Source organism: Molossus molossus, unplaced genomic scaffold (genome assembly GCF_014108415.1).
Source record: "Molossus molossus isolate mMolMol1 unplaced genomic scaffold, mMolMol1.p scaffold_m16_p_14, whole genome shotgun sequence".
Lineage (NCBI taxonomy): Eukaryota > Metazoa > Chordata > Mammalia > Chiroptera > Molossidae > Molossus > Molossus molossus.
In genome coordinates this window covers 42,047,036-42,066,201 of record NW_023425349.1, presented here as the reverse complement: position 1 = coordinate 42,066,201, position 19,166 = coordinate 42,047,036, and positions in this window count along the sequence as shown.

Sequence of the window (19,166 nt, the reverse complement as noted above, 5' to 3'; positions counted from 1 at the left end):
GGGTTGGGGGGGGAAGATTTTTGCTTGATTACAAGAGCAAAACCACTTCACAGTATAATATCACAATAATTGTAGCCATATATCATAACATGTCATAAGTCCAGGACAAAGCTCAGCCGCCTTTCGTAGGCAGCAGCCAAGAAGGCAAGCAAAGCAAATGAATGAGGATTTCTTTCCCCTTATTCCACTAGAGAGCAGTGTTCTTTTGTACAAATCAGGTAGGTTGTTTTCTGCATATAACCTGGGATGAAAATCTACATTGCAGAAGTTTTAGTGGCAAACCGAAAGGCCCCTCTCGCTGCAAAGCTGTGCATTGTGAATAGAAAATGAAGATTATTTTCCAGCAAAAGCAGCTCTTATTTCAGTAGCTGTATTTCTGATTCTATCTTTCTTTTCAATGGAAAAGGTGTTGGTTTTCAAAATTAGAGGCTGTAAACACATCCTACAGTAAACTTTTTCAGATGGCAATCTCCTGCCAAAACAGATCTGACAGTAATCAGCCATTAATGGCCCTTCTAGGCAAAACAGGGATATAAGTAGTAATTTTTGAAAATACCTAAAACAATTCAGGAAACAATAAACAACTCTGTCAGGGATAGGAATGAAGACAGATAAAAGGAAGAGGGAAAGCAAGGAATGCAAGTGTGTTCTAAAAGTTTGCTGACCCCCTTTTTTATTATTTAACTCATTCTCCTGCCAATACTTTTACTACCATGGTGGAGAGCATCAAGTTAGCTCGATAGGTAGTTGTCTACTTCTCTACGAGACTTTATTCTGTCACAGGCATTTTGGCTGTAACTTCTTGATGGATCAAGCCCAAGGCATGCTAACAATAGCCTCCTCATTGCACGCTTCGTAAATATATTTCTAATTCTTCAGTCTCCAGCACATGGAAAGAGGCAAAGCAAAACCAGCAAGTTGATGTGGATCTGTGTATGTAACTGACTGCCTTTCTTGTTCAATAAGAATTAAATTACTGGGTAATTTTGGTTTCTTCTAGAAGGAAATGAATATGCTCTTAAGTATTTAGAATCACTAGAGAGCCTTTTAGGCATTCCTGGATACAAATCAATGTCACCTGAAGTGTGGTTTCTTTATGGATTCAGCCCCATTTTTCTCCATTTGCTCTTAGTATTATTTTTCTGATACACCACATCACTTTGCTATTTCCTTTTCCTAACCACACTGAGCAACATAGTTGTTGGCAAAAATATCTTGAGAGAAAATAAATGGGGAGAAATCTGAGGCCTGACAAGTAACAACAGCAAAGGCTCTTCAGAGTATTCACCGTGTTAATTTAGAGACGTCGGAGCATATCAAGTGTCAGATTTGACATCGGTAGATTCTGGAATGTACTTGGGCCTGCTTATCTTTACCACTGTGCTGCACTTCTTTTTCTGACACAGTAGATTTAGAGAATTTAATATTCCTGGACTATAAACTTGGGCTTCCTAAATTACAAGTTCAGGTATCCTGAAGAACAGTGTTTCACATAAGATCTGTCACATAGACGATGCTAAATAAACAGAGCTGAACACGTGAATGATTGAATAGAGAGAGGAAGTCATAAATCTCTCCATTTCAATCTGGTTTAATGACAAACTCTTAGGATTCAGCAACAACAGGAGCTTTGTTTATATCACAAAAATCCATAAATTTACTAATTAGAAATCAAGACTAGTACTGTGGACTTCACGGAGACTCTGTAAACAGATAGACCTGAGTTTGAATTATGGTTCTACCACATCTTTCATGTGTCACATGGTTCAAAGATCTCTGACCTTACCTTCATTCAGTTTCTGTGCAAACAGGATTAACAAGCCTTCCCTTCCACAACTGTGTGGACAATAGGTAACTTGCTTTGCTCAAAACAAGACACCTGAACATGGAAGGGAATATATGTAAACAAATGGAGTCACCCAACCTGACGCATAATCTCTCACTTTTAAATAAAATTCTTTGATTATATCAAATTATCTTAATAATTCAGGGGAAATGCTAAAAGACTAGAATTTCTTGGCCACAAAAGTACTTTGCTTCTCCTGAGAAGACGTCAGTTACATGAATAATTAAGGGGACCATCTGATTTGAAATCTCTTGAGTATCTCATCCCTAGAGCAGAGGAGAACAGAGAGTTTCAAAAGTTTTTTGGAGTTAGAATCAATACTTTGAATGACACTTAACGAATTATAAATATATATACCCATTTGGGAGGGCAAGTTGGCAATATGTTCAAAAGCCTTAAAAATATTTGTAAACTTTGAGGTAGTAATTCTATTCCAAGAAATCCATCCCAGAGAAATAACCATCAGTGATATGCAATTAAAAGCTCACATACAAGACTGTTTATAACTTTTTTTATAATAGTGAAAAATGGGATACAATTTAAATGTCTAACAACAGAAGATTAGTTAAATATATTATGCTATTTTCTAACAATAGTCTATTATGAAGCCATTAAAATTGTATTTTCAAATAATGTTTAATGACATGGAAAATGCTCAAATATAAATTTTAGTGAAAAAGAGGATATAAAACAGAATTTATAATGTAATGTCAATTTTGTAAAAATGAGCATTTCACATAATTAATTTTATTCAATATGTTTTAAGTTGATTACCAAAATATTGTCAAAGAATAGAAAGTTAAGACAGATGAATTTCAAGTTTAAGAATAAAATACTGTTCGCTCTCTTTTCTTTCTAACTCAAGTTCAGATTAGTGATCATGAGCATAATATGATAGAGCTTATATTCTTCACATGTTTTATTGTTCTCCATATTCTGACATAAGGATATATAAGTTATTGACAGAAATAAACAATAAGTTTTGGTTAGATATAACTACAGAGGGATTGTAGTTTAAGATATTGCCTTTTACTTTGCACCATTATATTTAAGAAATTTGGGTCATGTTTGACAAATTTTGGGATGTGTCCAAATGAATTAGATTTGTACTTCATCCGAATTTTCCAAGGAGGTAAAGCAAATTGTAATGGAATTTATGTGAGCATATCTAACCACCTAGTTAAGTTTATTTGCAAGGAGATTGCAGAAAACCAACTGGGATATAACAAAATTAAGTATGGAAACAGGAGCTAGATACTTGTAGTCACCCTCAGAGAAACATAGTATTTGCAGGTGGCCCGGACTCCAAGATGGCCCTGCCCAACCCTATGGGATCATGTCTAAGGAAAAAGGACCGCGAGGGAGAATTGTAAATAAAATCTGGACAAGCTGCTACCCTAACTCTATGACCCATTTGGGCCCTAACACTAATTTTTTGGCATCCCTCCAATGGATTGTTATATGAAAAGAAAAAATAGGCCTTCATCACTCCTATGTGCATTCCTATAGGCATTATAGCACTGACACCGTGACAATTTAAAGAGTCTACCAATAAGGAAATATGCCCTGGCCGGTTTGGCCCAGCAGTTGGTGCATCGGCCCTTGGACTGAAGAGTTGTTGGTTTGGTTCAGGTCAAGGACATGTACCTTGGTTGTGGTTTGGTCCCTGGTCCTGGTTGTGGTTGTGCGGGAAGCAACCAATCAGTGTCTCTCATATCAATATTTCTCTCTTTCTCCACCTCTCCCCCACTCTACCTGAAGATACATGGACAAATAACCTTGGGTGAGGATTTAAAAAAAAAGAAATAATGAGTTTGGTTTATCAATGAGAGAGACTCTTTACTAAGACCAACAATCACTGGCAGGAACACTGATGTTCCTAGTAGAGGAACACCAAGAAGCATTGAGCCTGCAAGAGAATGAACATTTTCCCTGAAATACCAATCAGAAAGAATATATGTAACCCTGTGTTCATAGCAGCACTATTTACAATAGCTAAGATCTTGAAATAACCTAAATGCCCATCAAAATATGATTGGATTAAAAAACTGTGGTACATGTGCAAAATCGAATATTATGCAGCTGTAAGAAAGAAAGATCTCTTACCCTTTGAGATGGCATGGAAGGACCTGGTGAGTATTATTCTAAGTGAAACAAGCCAAGCAGAGAAAGACAAATATCACATGATCTCACTTATTTGTGGAATATAATGAATTAAACAAACTGCTAAACAAAATTAACCCAGAGAAATAGATGTGAGGTACTGACTGACAAGCCTCAGAGGAAGGGGGTTTGGGGGGGAGAGAAAAACCACAGAACTTACATGCATGTATGCATGACCAATGAACATGGACAATAAAGCTGGGGATGGGGTCGGGGGGAAGGGGAGGAGGGTGTTAATGGGAGAAAAGTGAGAAACATCTGTAACAAAAACAAATTATAAAACAAATAAATTAATTTTTAAATAATGTAATTAAAAGCAAAAAAAAACAAAAAAGAGAGAGAGAGAATGAACATTTTCTTGAACACATGTGAGGTTGAGGTACCCATTAGGTGCTCCCAGATATAATATGAAAGGCGGTGATTTGTATGCAGTTGGAGTTTCTGAATGAAAAAGAGACAGAGCCAGGAAAATAAAATATATATGGGTCCTATTTCCCTGGAAGCTATTTATTTTCAGATCAAAAGCTCAAGTTGTTTACTGAATCAAGATTTTCACCCTCTTCCACCTGTGGGGGCAGTGAACTAGATCAAAGCCCCAGGACAGATCCAGAGCAAAACTGATGCTGAATTAGATTTATAAGGAAAAATGCAATGAAAATGGAATGCCAGAGTACTAGCTCCAACATTGTACAGAGTGCAGAAGAATGGATAGTATGTTCCAACATACTCACAAACATACACTGCTAATTTTTGCTATTAAAAAATATTTATTATGTATCTGATAACTCAGTATACCTTCAGGGTTCATCTAACCCAGTGTTAGTTTCTAAATTTATTTTTTAGAATAGTTATATTTGTAAGTATTAATACTTCATGGTTTTTATTCTGTCTTAGGGATCTTCCAAAGAATAAAGAGAAAGAATCAGATATTTTTATTAAATGACAATAAAATTCACTGTGTTTTGTAATTATCACTTGAATTCATTGAAAAACTTTATATCTATAAGCCACATTATAAGTTTTTAGTGATTTCAGTTTTTCCTACATCTTGAAACATTTAGCTATTGATTCATCCTGGAGATTATTTTCTCATTCCTTACCAGTTATTCCAAGGCATATTTAAAAAAATAAATAATAAGAAAAAAGAGAAATAATTAGGTAACCCAGTAGCATAGTGAAAGATTAGAATAAATAATCACTATTGGGTCATCCTTCAGTTCTCTTATTGTGTAGTTCAAAGTATTGCACCATTTTTTGAGAACGTATGAAAGGAGACTAGACATCAGGTTGTAGTCCACTTTTACTTTCCATTGAACACAACTTTGAATTCAGAATTTCTAATGTTCTGCTCATAATGGCAAACAGAGGAAAACTAAAAGAGGAGGATATTTCACAACTGCAAGATAATGCAGAAATCAAATGCAAACACAGAGAGAAGCACTCTCTATTGTAATGCTGACAGTAAAATGTATCATACAAGCAAAACTTAAAACAATGAATATTCAGATGACAATATCCTAGATAAATTTTCTCAGATTTAACCATCAGTTAGTGAGCAATAGATTTCTAAGGATGAAAAAGAAATAGTGTCCTCATGCAGTTTGGTCCTTCAACAGAAAGGGTATCACCCTGCAGTATTTGTGATGAAAGCTGGACTGTCCTGTTTTGTTAAAATGATGTGTGATAGTGTTTCCACCTATTATGATGTTTGTACACCAAATTTTACTTGATTGAGTTTTTAAGTAGATAATTGTTGAAAACAGGTGTGTACTAAAAAAGTGATTTTTAAAAAACATAATGAGTAGAAACAAATATAATTGAGAATTTTAAATGATATTTATCAATGTAAAACTGAAAATTGGTTGTTATTACAGAGCAAAGAATATATAACCAAAGTTATGTCATCCAAAAGTTTCAAAAATTATTTTTAAATATTGCATTTTATGATCAGAATGAAATATGGACAAGAATTAATGATAAACTAGATCCTATTAGATATGTATTTGAAATATAAAAATAGCCTGACTAATGAGCAAGTAGTTGTATTCAGAGGATGTTGCCTTTGTGGACATATAAAATATCAAAATTAGGAAAATATGAAATAAAAATTTGAGTTTACTATGTTCAAATTCTTGTTAAAATTCTTAAATGATTTTCACGATCCCTGTATTTTTACTGTTGTGATTTTTTTTTTTTGGAAAGTAATTTTAAGATATAAAAAATAAATAAAAAGAGTACATTGGATCCAGATGGTAAATGGCAAAGACTATTTTTCTTGGCATAGGAGGGTGAGGCTTTAGTGTGAGGACTAGAATTAGTTAGGTTCTTGAACTTGACCCAGGTGTGATGCTAAACTAGGAATATTTTATGGCACAGTTCTGGGAGTTAGTTTAAAACAAGGCATATGTGGCAAAAATGAAATTTGGGGCCAAAATTGTAGTTACATAAAATGTGCTAATATCTTAAGACAAATACAGCAGAAAATTTCTAAACCAATCTTTCTCTCTTCTTGGTCTCCCATTCTTTCTACTTCTATCTTCCCCTTCATGTCTCTCTCTGTCTCTTCCTCCTTCTTCTTTTGTAAGTCTGAATTAATTTAGGAACTCTTGAAAGAACATCTAAATGGCTGTCCTCACTTTATTCCAATTATGGATCAAGAGAGAAAAATGTTGGCTGTCTCTCAAGGAAAGCCAATCCACTGAATTCTTCCAGACACTTTTTTTAAACCCAAGGGATTAATATGGTTTCAGAAGAAAGATTCTGAATAAGGAATAATTACCTTAATCTCAACTAACATGCTTCCCAGGGCATCCTTTACATACTCTTGATTGTTGAAAATGAATGATTTAGTCAGTGTATTCTTACTAAGCAGCTACTATGTGCCATGCACTGGGAATACACCATTAATAAGTCATGATTCCTTCTTTTAATGAGAAATAGATTCAGATAGTAAGCAATCACAATAATTTAAGGGTGAGGCAAGCAAGAATTGATTCAATGAGAGCAACTCACAGAAAAAAAAAAAAAAAAGAGCAATGTATTCCCAGGGCAAAGACACAAGAAAACTGTTGAAGCAGTATGAACACAATGCAGCCTGAGCTCATTTTCAAGCATTCCCTATATCTTTTTGTTTATATCATAGATAAGCAAACAAGATTTACTTACTCTGTGACACTAAAATGCCTGATAGAGCTATCACAAGTTTAGATTTCCTGCGAATGGCTACCTTCCCATTGTTTGAAGGTGCATGTGTTTGAAAAGTCCCTTTGGCAAGCCAGCTAAGTGAGAATGATGCCTTAACTTTGGACTAACCTTTTGTCCAACCAAACTAATGTTGCTGCCAATGGCCTGAGTCTCAATCCAAAAGGGCCATCATGTCATAAAATGGACGAAATGGTTGTTTTTTTTCAGCTTACCCACCAGGGTAGTAAAAAATATAAAATCTTCATCTAAATATACACAATAAATTTCCATTGCTTTAGGGGCAAGATTAAAGCATTTCTATTTCCTTTTTATTCTGGATCATAGCCCTGACTGTTTTGTCTTTTTGGTTTTTTTTCCCCCTTCAAATGGAATTCCAACTCTCAAGGTCATTTTCTTCTGCAAAGTTTTCCTGGTAACATCTAGAACAGCTGCCCTCTGGGAATGCTCATTTTCTTTTTTTCTCCTCTTAATTTGCCCCTTCCACACCCACCCCTCAAGTCCCACATTTTCAGTAATGCAAATTGGGCAATTATTTACTTTTTGCTTCAGTTTTAAAAGCACATCCACCAGCACACAAATGCATTTTGGATACCATTCATGCAGAAAAATTACTGGTAACTTGATGAGTCTGCAAGTAATTTTACAAAAATGTTTAGCAAGTTTTGCCAAGGATGTCTGACCCCCGGCCTTGCTTCCCTGATGTAAGTTTTTGAGTGTGTTGGCCTGGTCTGATCAGTACCAGCTGTGAGTGCTTTGGCTATGTGCGTCAGATGTTAAGTGAAGGATAATGGGCAGCATATTTGAACACAGGCTTGAAGGTTTGTGAACCGGGACAAAAATAAGACTACAGTTGAAACTGAAGCATGTCTTCCAATTCTACTAGGCTCCTCTCTGCACAGTTAAACTATTTGATTGTACCCTAGCGTCATTTAAAGTCTCTCTCAATCAGATGCTGCTCAGACCAGAGAGAGTAGATATGTCTAACAAAGAGTAAGCAGAATTCATTAAGACATAGTTTTGCTTAATAGAGGTTTTAAAAATTATATTTTTGGTCCAAACATCTTCATACAATTCTAAGGAAGAAACAAAAACATTGCGATATTGGTAATGTATTGTAATTTCCTTAGAGACCAATAAGAACTCTATTCCAGGATACATTATTTTAGTAGAAGTTAAAATGGTTTGGCTTTTAACGTTTTCTTTGAAAGATCATGGGTCTGGTAAAAGCATGGATATTTTTAATGTATTTACATCCAGACTAAATGCCAACATGGAGATGCCCCCTGAACCCATTTATAAAAGTAGAATTATGTATTTTATATTTTATTACATCTAAACATAAAGTAGGACAAAGTTTGTGGTATGAGAAGAATATGCATTTGAGGTTGAAAATAGCAGATACAAATGCTGTAGACTGATGCTGGGAGAAAGATGGTAATTAGGGCTTAGTGGTGGACGATCCATCAGAGCAAACAGAATAATAGCAGCATTACTCATAGTAGCCAAAAAGTGGAAACAACCCAAAATTATAACCCCATTGATGAGTAGAGAAATAAAATGTGGTATATTCATACAATATTATTCAGCCACAAAAAGATAATGAAGTACTGATACTTTCAACAACATGGATGGATCTTGTAAACGTTATGATAAGTAAAAGAAGTTAGACACAAAAGGCCACATATCGGAGAATTCCATTTATATGAAATGTGCAAAATAGGCCATTCCTTAGAGACTTCCTAGGAGAATGGAGAATGACTCCTAATGGGTATGGAATTTACTTAAGGATGATTAATTGTTCTGGAACTAGATAGTGATGATAATTGAACCACTTCATAAATATAATGACAACAATTGGATACTTCTAAAGGGTAAATTTTATATGATGTGAATTTTACCTCAATTTTTTTAATTATGCAAGGAAAAACAAACATAATTTTGCACTATAAGCTGTATATATTGCATTTTTATGTGCTGTTTATTCTTTCCCTATAAAACTCTGTATATTAGAAAGCTTCTTAACTTTCTTTCACATTTTCTTTTCTTTAAATATTTATATATTTGTTTATTTCTTTGTTTGTTGACAGTATTACAGATTCCCCCCATATGCTCCCCTTCAACCAGCTCATGCACCACCCCAGGCCTTCACCACCCTATTGTCTGCGTCCATGGGCCATACACATATGCATATGAGTTATTTGGTTAATCTCTTCATGTCCCGACCCCCCTCTACTCTGAGATCTGTCAGTCTGTTCCATCCATCCATGCCTATGGACCTATTTTGCTTATCAGTTTATTATGTTCATTAGATTCCACATGTAAGTGAGAGCATGAGACATTTATTTTTCTCTGGCTGGCTTATTTCACTTAGCATAATAATTTCCAGTTCCATCCATATTGTTGCGCAGTGTAAGAAATCCTTCTTTTTTTACAGCTACATAGAATTCCCTTCTGTAAATGAGCCACAGCTTTTTAAACCACTCATCTAATGATGTCTATTCTGGTCCTTGCCCATTTAATTGGATTATTTGTTTTCCTTTTGTTGAGTTTTATGAGTTCTTTATATATTTTGGAAATTAACCTCTTATCAGATGTATCATTGGTAAATATGTTCTCCCATTCAGTGAGTTTGATTTTCATTTTGATGATGGTTTCTTTTGCTGTGCAGAAGCTTTTTAGTTTGATGTAGACCCCGCTGTTTATTTTTTTCTTTTATTTTTTTGCACTAGGATATGTATCTGTGAAAATTCTGCTATGTGAGATGTCTGAGATTCTACTGACAATGTTTTTTCTTCTAGGATTTTTATGGATTCATGAGTCACATTTAAGTATTTTATCCATTTTGAGTTTATTCTTGAATATGGTAGAAGTTGTGATCTAATTTCATTTTTTTTTTTTTTTTTTGCATATATCTGTCCAATTTTCCCAATACCATTTATTGAAAAGACTGTCTTTACTCCATTGTATGCTCTTGCCTCCTTTGTCAAATATTAATTGAACATAACGGCTTGGGTTGATTTATGGGTTCTCTGTTCTGTTTCATCGATCTATATGCCCGTTTTTGTGCCAGTAGCATAATGTTTTGATTGCAATGACTTTGTAGTATAGTTTGATATTTGGTATCATGATCCCTCCAACTTTATTTTTTAATCTCAAAATTATTGTAGCTATTTGGAATCTTTTTTGGTTCCATATAATTTTTGGAATATTTATTCTAGATATGTGAAATATGCCATTGGTATTTTAATAGGGATTTCATTGAATCTATGGATTGTTTGGGTAGTATGGACATTTTAATGATGTTGGTTCTTCCAATCCATGAACATGCTGTATGCTTCCAGTTGTTTGTATCTCTCTCTATTTCTTTTTTCAGTGTCCTATTGTTTTCTGAGTACAGATTTTCTACCTCCTTGGTTAAATTCCTTCCTAGGTATCTTTGTTAAATTTCTTGCAGTGGTAAATAGAATTGTTTTGTTTATTTGTTTTAGTTTCTTTTTCTGAGCATTCATTATTGGTGTATAAAAATGCCATTGATTTCTGGATGTTAATTTTGTATCCTTTTACTTTGCCAAACTCATTTATTTAATGTAATAGATTTTTTTGATGGTCTTTAGGGTTTTCTACATACAATATCATGTTTTTGCAAATAACAACAGTTTTACTTCTGCCGTTCTAATTCGGAAGCCTTTTATCTTTTGCTCCTTGTCTGATTGCTGTGGCAAGGACTTCCAGTACTATGTTAAATAAGAGTGGTGAAAGTGGGCATCCCTGTCTTGTTTCTGTTTTTAAGGGTAATGCTTTCAGTTTTTGTCCACTGAGTACGATGTTGGCTCTCAGTTTGTCATATATGGCCTTCATTATGTTGAGTTAGGATCTCTGTATTTCAGTTTTGCTGAGTGTTTATCAAAAATGGGTGCTGAATTTTGTCAAATGCTTTTTCTTGCATCTATTAATATGATCATGTGATCTTTACCCTTCATTTTGATTATGGATGTATCATATTTATTGATTTGCAAATATTGTACCAGCGTTGCATCTGGAGAATAAATCCAGTTGATCATGGTGTATAATCTTTTGAATGTGTTGCTAGATTTGATTTGCTACTATTTAGTTGAAAATTTTAGCATCTATGTTCATCAGGGATATTGGCCTGTAATTTTCTTTCTTGTAATATCTTTATCCGGTTTTGGAATTAGGATAATGCCAGGTTTGTAAAAAGAACTTGAAAGTCTTTGTTGCTCTTGAATATTTTTGACTAGTTTGAAAAGGATAGGTGTTAGTTCTTTGAATTTTTGGTTGAATTCCCTTGTGAAGCCACTCAGTCCAGGATTTTGTTTGCTGCAAGTTTTTCATTTTTGGGTTTTTTGTTTGTTTGATTTTTTTTTTTTTTTTTTTTACTGCTTCAATTTCATTCATTCTTATCAATCTATTCAGCTTTTCTGACTCTTCCTGATTGAATTTTGGAAGATTATATGTTTCTAGGGATTTGTCCTTTTTCCAGCTTGTCCAATTTGTTGACATATAGTTGTTCATTGTATTTTCTTATAATCCTTTGTATTTCTTTGGAGTTAGTTATTATGTCTTCTCTTTTATTTCTGATTTTACTTATTGGGCCCGCTCTCTCTTTGCTTGATGAGTGTGCCTACAGGTTCATCAATCTTGTTTATCTTTTCAAAGAACCATCTCTTGGTTCCATTGATCTTTTGCATTGTTTTCTCAGTCTCTATGTCAATTATTTCCACTCTGATCTTTATTATCTCCTTCCTTCTACCTACTCTGGCCTTTTCTTGATGTTCTCTTTTTAATTCTTTTAATTGTAGAGTTGGATTATTTATTTGAGATTTTTCTTGAATCTTGAGATAGGCCTATAATGCTATGAACTTCCCTCTCAGGACTGCTTTTGCTGTGTCTCACAGATTTTGGCTTGTTGTATGTTCATTTTCATTTGTTTCCAGGAGTTTTTTTTTTTTTTTTTTTTTTTTTATTCCTTGATCTCATTGGTAGCCCTTCAATGCTTAATAACATGCTATTTAGCTTCCATGTGTTTGAATTTTTTTAGTGTTTTTATTGTGGTTGATTTCCAGTTTTATGCCATTGTGATCTGAGAAGATGCTTAATATGATTTTAATTTTCTTGAAGTTGTATAGACTTATTTTGCATCCTAACATGTGGTCTGTCTTTGAGAATAACCCATGTGCACTTACTTGAGAATAAGGTATATTCTGCAGTTTTGGGGCGAAATACTCTGTAAATATCAATTAAATCCATCTGATCTAGTGTGTTGTTTAAGGTGGGTGTTTTCTTATTGATTTATTTGTCTGGAAGATCTATTCAGTGATGTCAATGAGGTGTAAGTGTGTCCTACTATGACTGTATTTCTTGTGACCTGTCCCTTAAAGTCCTCCAAATAATTTCTTTTATATATATGTGGGTGTTCCTATATTGGGTACATATATGTTTACTAGAATTACATCCTCTTGTTGGATCAATCCTTCTGGTATTATATACTGACTTTCTTTGTCTCTTGTTATGGCCTTTGTTTTGAAGTCTGTTTTGTCAGATATAAGTATTGCTATCTAAGCTTTTGCTCATATCCATTCGCATGGAAAATTTTTTGCCATCCCTTCACTTTCATCTTGTTCTGCAGTGGGTCTCTTGTAGACAGCATATATATGACTCATGTTTTCTTATCCATTCAACTACCTTATGTCATTTTATTGGAGCATTTAATCCACTTACATTTGTTATTATATTATTAGTATGTACTTATGTATTGCCATTTTTATTCTTTATGCCTGTGTTCCTCTTTCTTTCTATTTCTTCTTCTTATAGTAGTCATTTTAACATTTTTTTTTTCTTTATTGATTTTAGAAAGAGAGGAAGGGAAAGGGAGAGAGATAGAAACATCTATGAGAGAGGACATCAAGTGGCTGTCTCCTGCATGCTCCGCACTAGGGATTGGGCCCATAACCCGGGCATGTGCCCTGACTGGGAATCAAATAGGTGACCTCCTGGTGCATGGGTCAACACTCAACCACTGAGCCACATCAGTCGTGCCCTGTAACAGTTCTAACAGTTTTTACAATGCTCATTTGGTGATAATGAACTCTGTTATCCTTTTTTTTTTTTTTTAATCTGGGAAGTTTTTTATTTTATCTTCAATTTTGAATGATAGCCTTGCTCGATAGAGTAGTCTTGGTTTTGATTCTTGATGTTCATTACTTTAAATAACTCATGCCATTTCTTTCTGGCGTATAGAGTTTCTGTTGATAAATCAGCTGACAGCCTTATGAAGGCTCCCTTGTAGTTAAATGACTGTCTCCCTCTTGCTACCCTTAGATTCTCTCTTTGTCTTTAACATTTGCCATTTTAATTATGATGCAATTTGGTGTGGGTATCTTTGAGTTCATCTTGATTGAGACTTTCCATGGTTCCTGAACTTGTGTGAGTTTTTCTTTCACCAACTTATGGAATATTTTTGTCATTATTCCTTCAAAAATTTCTCCATTCCTTACTCACTTTTTTCTCTCTCTGGCATTCCCATGATGCAGATGTTGTTCATTTCATATTGTCTCAAAAGCCCCTTAAACTGTCCTCATACTTTTAAAGTATTTTTTCTTTTTGCTGCTCTGAGTAATTTTTTGTACCTTGTCTTCTAATTTGCTGATTCAATCCTCTGCTTCTTCTAACCTACTGTTAATTTCTTCCAGTATATTCTTTTTTTTTTTTTTAATCCTAGCCTGAGGATATTTTTACATTTATCTTCAGACAGAGTAGAAGGGAGAAAGAGAGAGCTAGAGAGACATTGATATGAGAGAGACACCTCAATTGGTTGCCACCTGCACGACCCCAACTGGGACTGGGGAATAACCGCAACTGAGGTATGTGCCTTTGGCCAGAATCAAACCTGAGACTCTTTGGTTCGCAGGCCAACACTCTAACCACTGAGTGAAATCATCCAGGGCCCAGTGCATTCCTTTTTTCAGCTATGTCATTCTTCATTTTTGACTAGTTGTTTTTCATGGTTTCAATGTCCTTTTTCATGTTGTTGAGCGTTCTAAAAACTATTACTTTATACTCTGTTTCTGATCAATTGTTTGCCTCCATTTTTCTTTTAGCTATTTTTCTGAAGATTTCTCCTGATCTTTCATTTTTGTTTTCTTCTTCCTTTTTTATCCTCACCTGAGGACATTTTTCCATTTTTTGTTCAGATAGAGTGGGAGGAAGAGAGAGAGAGAGAGAGAAACATCGACATGAAATGGACATATCAAGTGGCTGCCACCTGCACGACCTACCAGGGCTGGGGACTAACTGCAACCAAGGTACATGCCCTTAGCGGGAACCAAACCCGGGTCTCTCTGGACCACAGGCCAATGCTCTAACTGCTAAGCCAAACTGGCCAGGGCTCCTGATTTTTCATTTGTGGCCTGTTTCTTTGTTCCCCAATTTTTGCTTTTTCTTAGTGTTTTTTTTTTTTTTTTTTTTTAGTATTAGATAATATTGCTATGCCTCCCAATGTTGGTGAAATGTCCTTCTTGTGGGACCCAGTGGTGTAGTCCTTTTGATCTTCTGAGCTGGGTGCTCTAGGAATGTCCCTTGTGTTGGTTATGTGGGACCGCCTATTGTATTTGGGTTTGATAGCTGTTGTCCCATTCATGGGGGGGTTCAACCCTTAGATTTGCTGTGAGGCTCAACGACAACAATGTTGTGCCAACTGTTATACAGGAGCTGACAGAATGAAATGGGACAAAACAAAAAATAAACCTAAAACAACATAAAAACAATACAAAACAACAACAAAAACAAAGACTAAAAAAGAAAAAGAAAAAAAAAGAATACTAAAACACACCAATTTACAAAAGAGATGTTAATTATTCACCATTAAACTTCTATTAGTAACTTGTGCATTAATTTATCCTTTTTGGTCTTATTTCATATCAAATCTATCTGCAAATGCTAACTAAATATTATATTGGGACTATTACTTAGTGGAACTACTACTTAGTTATTCTTGTTTCTACCCTTTCCATTCTGCCTTTCTATATAAGAGCAAAATGATGATTTTAAAATATGCCAGGTAGGTGACATCCCAGCTCTTTCAGATTAAGGCCAAGTCCTTATCATGACTTAACTCCCCTGTTAGTCCTAGCTCCAACTACTTTCCTTGCCTTTCTTCTTTTATTCCTCCACTTGATCTCTCCACTGGAGCCAGACTGAACTCTGTCATTCCTTCAACACAACACGTATGCCTCTGGGTCACTGTCTTAGCACTTTTCATCCTTCTGCTGAAAACACTTTCCAAGTTATCTTTATAGTCTGTCACCTCACTTTTTTCAAATATCTACTCAAATTTCAACTCACCAGAGAAGCATTTCCAGACCATTCTATCAAAAACATTACACATTCCTTCATCCCCTGGGCACACTATATCTCCTTTTACTACTTGACATTTTTAAAAGCACATATCTTCTCTCTCTCTCACTTTCTCTCTCTCTCTCTTACTCTTCCTTTCTGTCTCATGTGCACAGACACACACACATACTTTTGAAAGTACACACACACACACAGACCACACACACACACACACACACACACACACACACACACCATGTTGTTTCCTGTCTCCTTCCACTTGAAACTAAAATCTATATAAATGGAGAGTTTATCTGTTTTGTTACTGACCTGTCTGCAGACCCTATAATATAGTAGTTATTCACTTACATATCTCCAGAAACTAGGACACAATAGAAATTTCCTAAATATTAATTCAATAAATATACTCAAGGAATTTTTATTTGGAAGAAAAGAAATAATGTTACATCCCTATTCTTGATGACCTCTTCCATGTACCTGGAGACCTCCTTTTGAAAGAAAAAATTTAGGTTCTACTGAGAGTAAAAATTATTTCTCTTCAGGACAAGTAATTTGATGCTCTGTTTTATTTTTCATTCTTTTTGTCTCTGTGCCTCAGAGTTATAACTTATATTGACCTGAATTCAAATTCACTGATACTTATTTCTACTTTTTCAATCTATTTTTAAATCCATCTAAAAATTCTTAATTATATATATATATTTTTTGTTTATACACGTCCATTTTATTTTCTTTAGGGAGTTTCTACTTATTTGTAAAATTATTATGTTCTTCAGGTATTGCACTAATCATTGCCTCTGTTTTTTTGAACATATTTATGATAATCATTTTAAATTCTTTGTCTACTACTTCTAAACTCTGAGGCAACTATCTGTTTTTATTTCTTATTTTTGCTCTCGATGTTGAGTTGTATTTCTCTGCTTCTTTATGTGTTTTGCAAATTGTGGATGTATGTCGAAGATACATTTTAGAAAACCAAAGAGACAGAAATACTTTCCTCCTTCTTTTCTCTCCCTGGCAGCTAGGGCAAGGAGCTGAATATATCCTGACTTATCCAGGAGATGTGCTATTAGAAATGGGTTGCAATTTTAGTTCATTTTAATTTATATCTAGTTAAAATTTTAGAGAATGAGATCCATGCTGTGTGTATTATAAGCACATCATGCTAGCAGGACTTTGGGATCTAAGTACAAAGCTATGAAGATCTCTTTCCTTTTCTAATCTAGTTCCCAGCATTAGGTCTGATGTCTACTTCCTTGCCCATATTTAGCAAATGCCTCCAGAGAAGGAAGAGCTAACAACCTACATTTAATCTAGATCTCATTTCTCTCTAGAACTTAGCTCATTGAGACTACTTTTATACCACAGCTCTTAAATGTCTTTAAAAAATAATGTATATTTTATCTACATTATTTTCTTGATGTTATGGAGAGAGCAATGTTTTTTTTTTTCATAAATTCCTTCATTCTAACAGAACTTAAACTAATAAATTATTAGAAATCAGTATAGTTTTGAGAAAGTTGAGATATTACATTGACTAAAGCAGCTATTTCTCTCTTCCTTACCTTCTATTTGGGCAGCAATGTTAAATAGAAAGATGATAAGTAATTGAGTTTGAACCAAATCATCAAATGTTACAGGCAAGGCTTTCAAGTTTTTCCCAAAATGTTCAAAATAACCATGCTTAAAATAAATTCTTTGAGAAATAGAAATTTCTTCTATTTAAAAAAAACGGTTTATTTTTAAATGGAGTAGACTAAGAATAGAACAGTAGAGAGAGAATAAATAGATAAAAACATAAGAATTTCCAATATAGTATAAGTAAAAATGCCAAAGGATTTCAAATAAAATTATAAATAATCTTTTTTGGGATTCTTTTTAACGATCACTTGAATGGAGAGATGTTTGACCTCTGTCATTAAATAAGAATATGAGGTGAAGAACACTGTTTTCATTAACCTCCTATTTTTTCGTATTAATGTGACATGATCTTTGCACTGGCCAGTTAGGCTCAGCGTTTAGAGTGTTGGCCCTTGGACTGAAGGGTCATGGGTTTGATTCCTGGTCAAGGGCACATATCTAGATTACAGGCTCAATAACCAGCCTTGGGCAGGAGGCAACCAATTGATGTGTCTCTCTCACATTGATGTGTTGTTGTTGTTGTTGTTTTCTCTCTCTTCCTCCCTCCCTCCCTTCCACTCTATCTAAAAATCTATGGAAAAATATCCTCAGGTTGAAGATTAACAAACACAAAATGACATGATTTTTAATATTTCTTCCACTTACTTCTTTGACACCTTTCCAATGCTCGCTAGGCTATCCACATAGCCTTTCAGAATTAGTAAAGTAATATAGTTATGAACTTGGTCTCTGGAACACAACTACTTTGAGTTTGAAATCTACTAAGATATTAAGCAAGTTACTGGAACCTTTAGAGCCTCAAGTTTTTTATCTGTAAATGGGAATAAAACCCCACTCATCTCATCCTATTCTTATGAAAGTTAGGTAAAGAGTACTCAGTATATGTAAATAAATACTGCATTTCTTTACTTCTAAGGCACCATTAATTTAACAACAATGTGTAAGTATATAAGAAAAAATAAATACTATCATATGAAATATACACATTATTTGTAAGGTTTTGTGTGTTTTCCCCCCAATTCAGGAATCTGGAATGAGGAAATAATAACATTTCATTAAAGAAATTACTCTCAAATATTCTTCCATTTTTGGTTATAATTTGTTGTTGGTAAATATGGTGAGATTTTTTTAAAATAGGAAAAACAGAAAGTACTGTGGTTTCCAATAAGCAATTAGCATTCACAAATTCAACCATAAATGGAACCCTATACCATCTTTTTCACCAGTGGAAAGAAGAAACAGTTACACTGTAAACTCAAATTTAGGTCAGAGAAAAGTTGAAGGCCTACTTCCTTTACAAATTCTGCCTATATTATGCTTGTAAGCCAACTCCACAATACTTTTTTAGAGTAAATGAGGTAAAATTTACTTAGTGGTTGCCAGTGTTACTTGGTTATTAACATAATTTTTTAGCTTCTGAAACAAACTGTACTTCGCAGAAGAAGAGTGGCAAATTGGGGCAAAGCAATAGAGGTAAGACAAATAATAGCAAGGAGAAAATTATGGCTCTCCTATGAGAAATAACCATAAAATTGCCAATATATTGAACAGAAAAAGTCAGGTTAGATACTTTCCTAAAAATTTCACTTTGTGTGGACTATTTCATATTTAATACTTTTTAAAACAATGATCTATAAATTATATTGAAAACCTGTGAAACACTTAATGAATTGTTCCCAAAGTCTTAAATTCCATTTTTGCTAAAAATAGAATGTAGCCTACCTTAGTGTAGGTACAAACTAAGGGAAGTATAAATTCTATCTGTGTGTGTGTGTGCTAGTGTGTGTGTGTGTGTGTGTATGTGTGTGTGTATATATCTATCTTGGCCTTTCAGCTATATTATCAAGAGTTTTATCTGGAAAAATATATTCAGCTAATGTTTTTTGTATCACATTTAGTATGACGAATAATGATCTAGGGAAATCCAAAAGGAATAAAC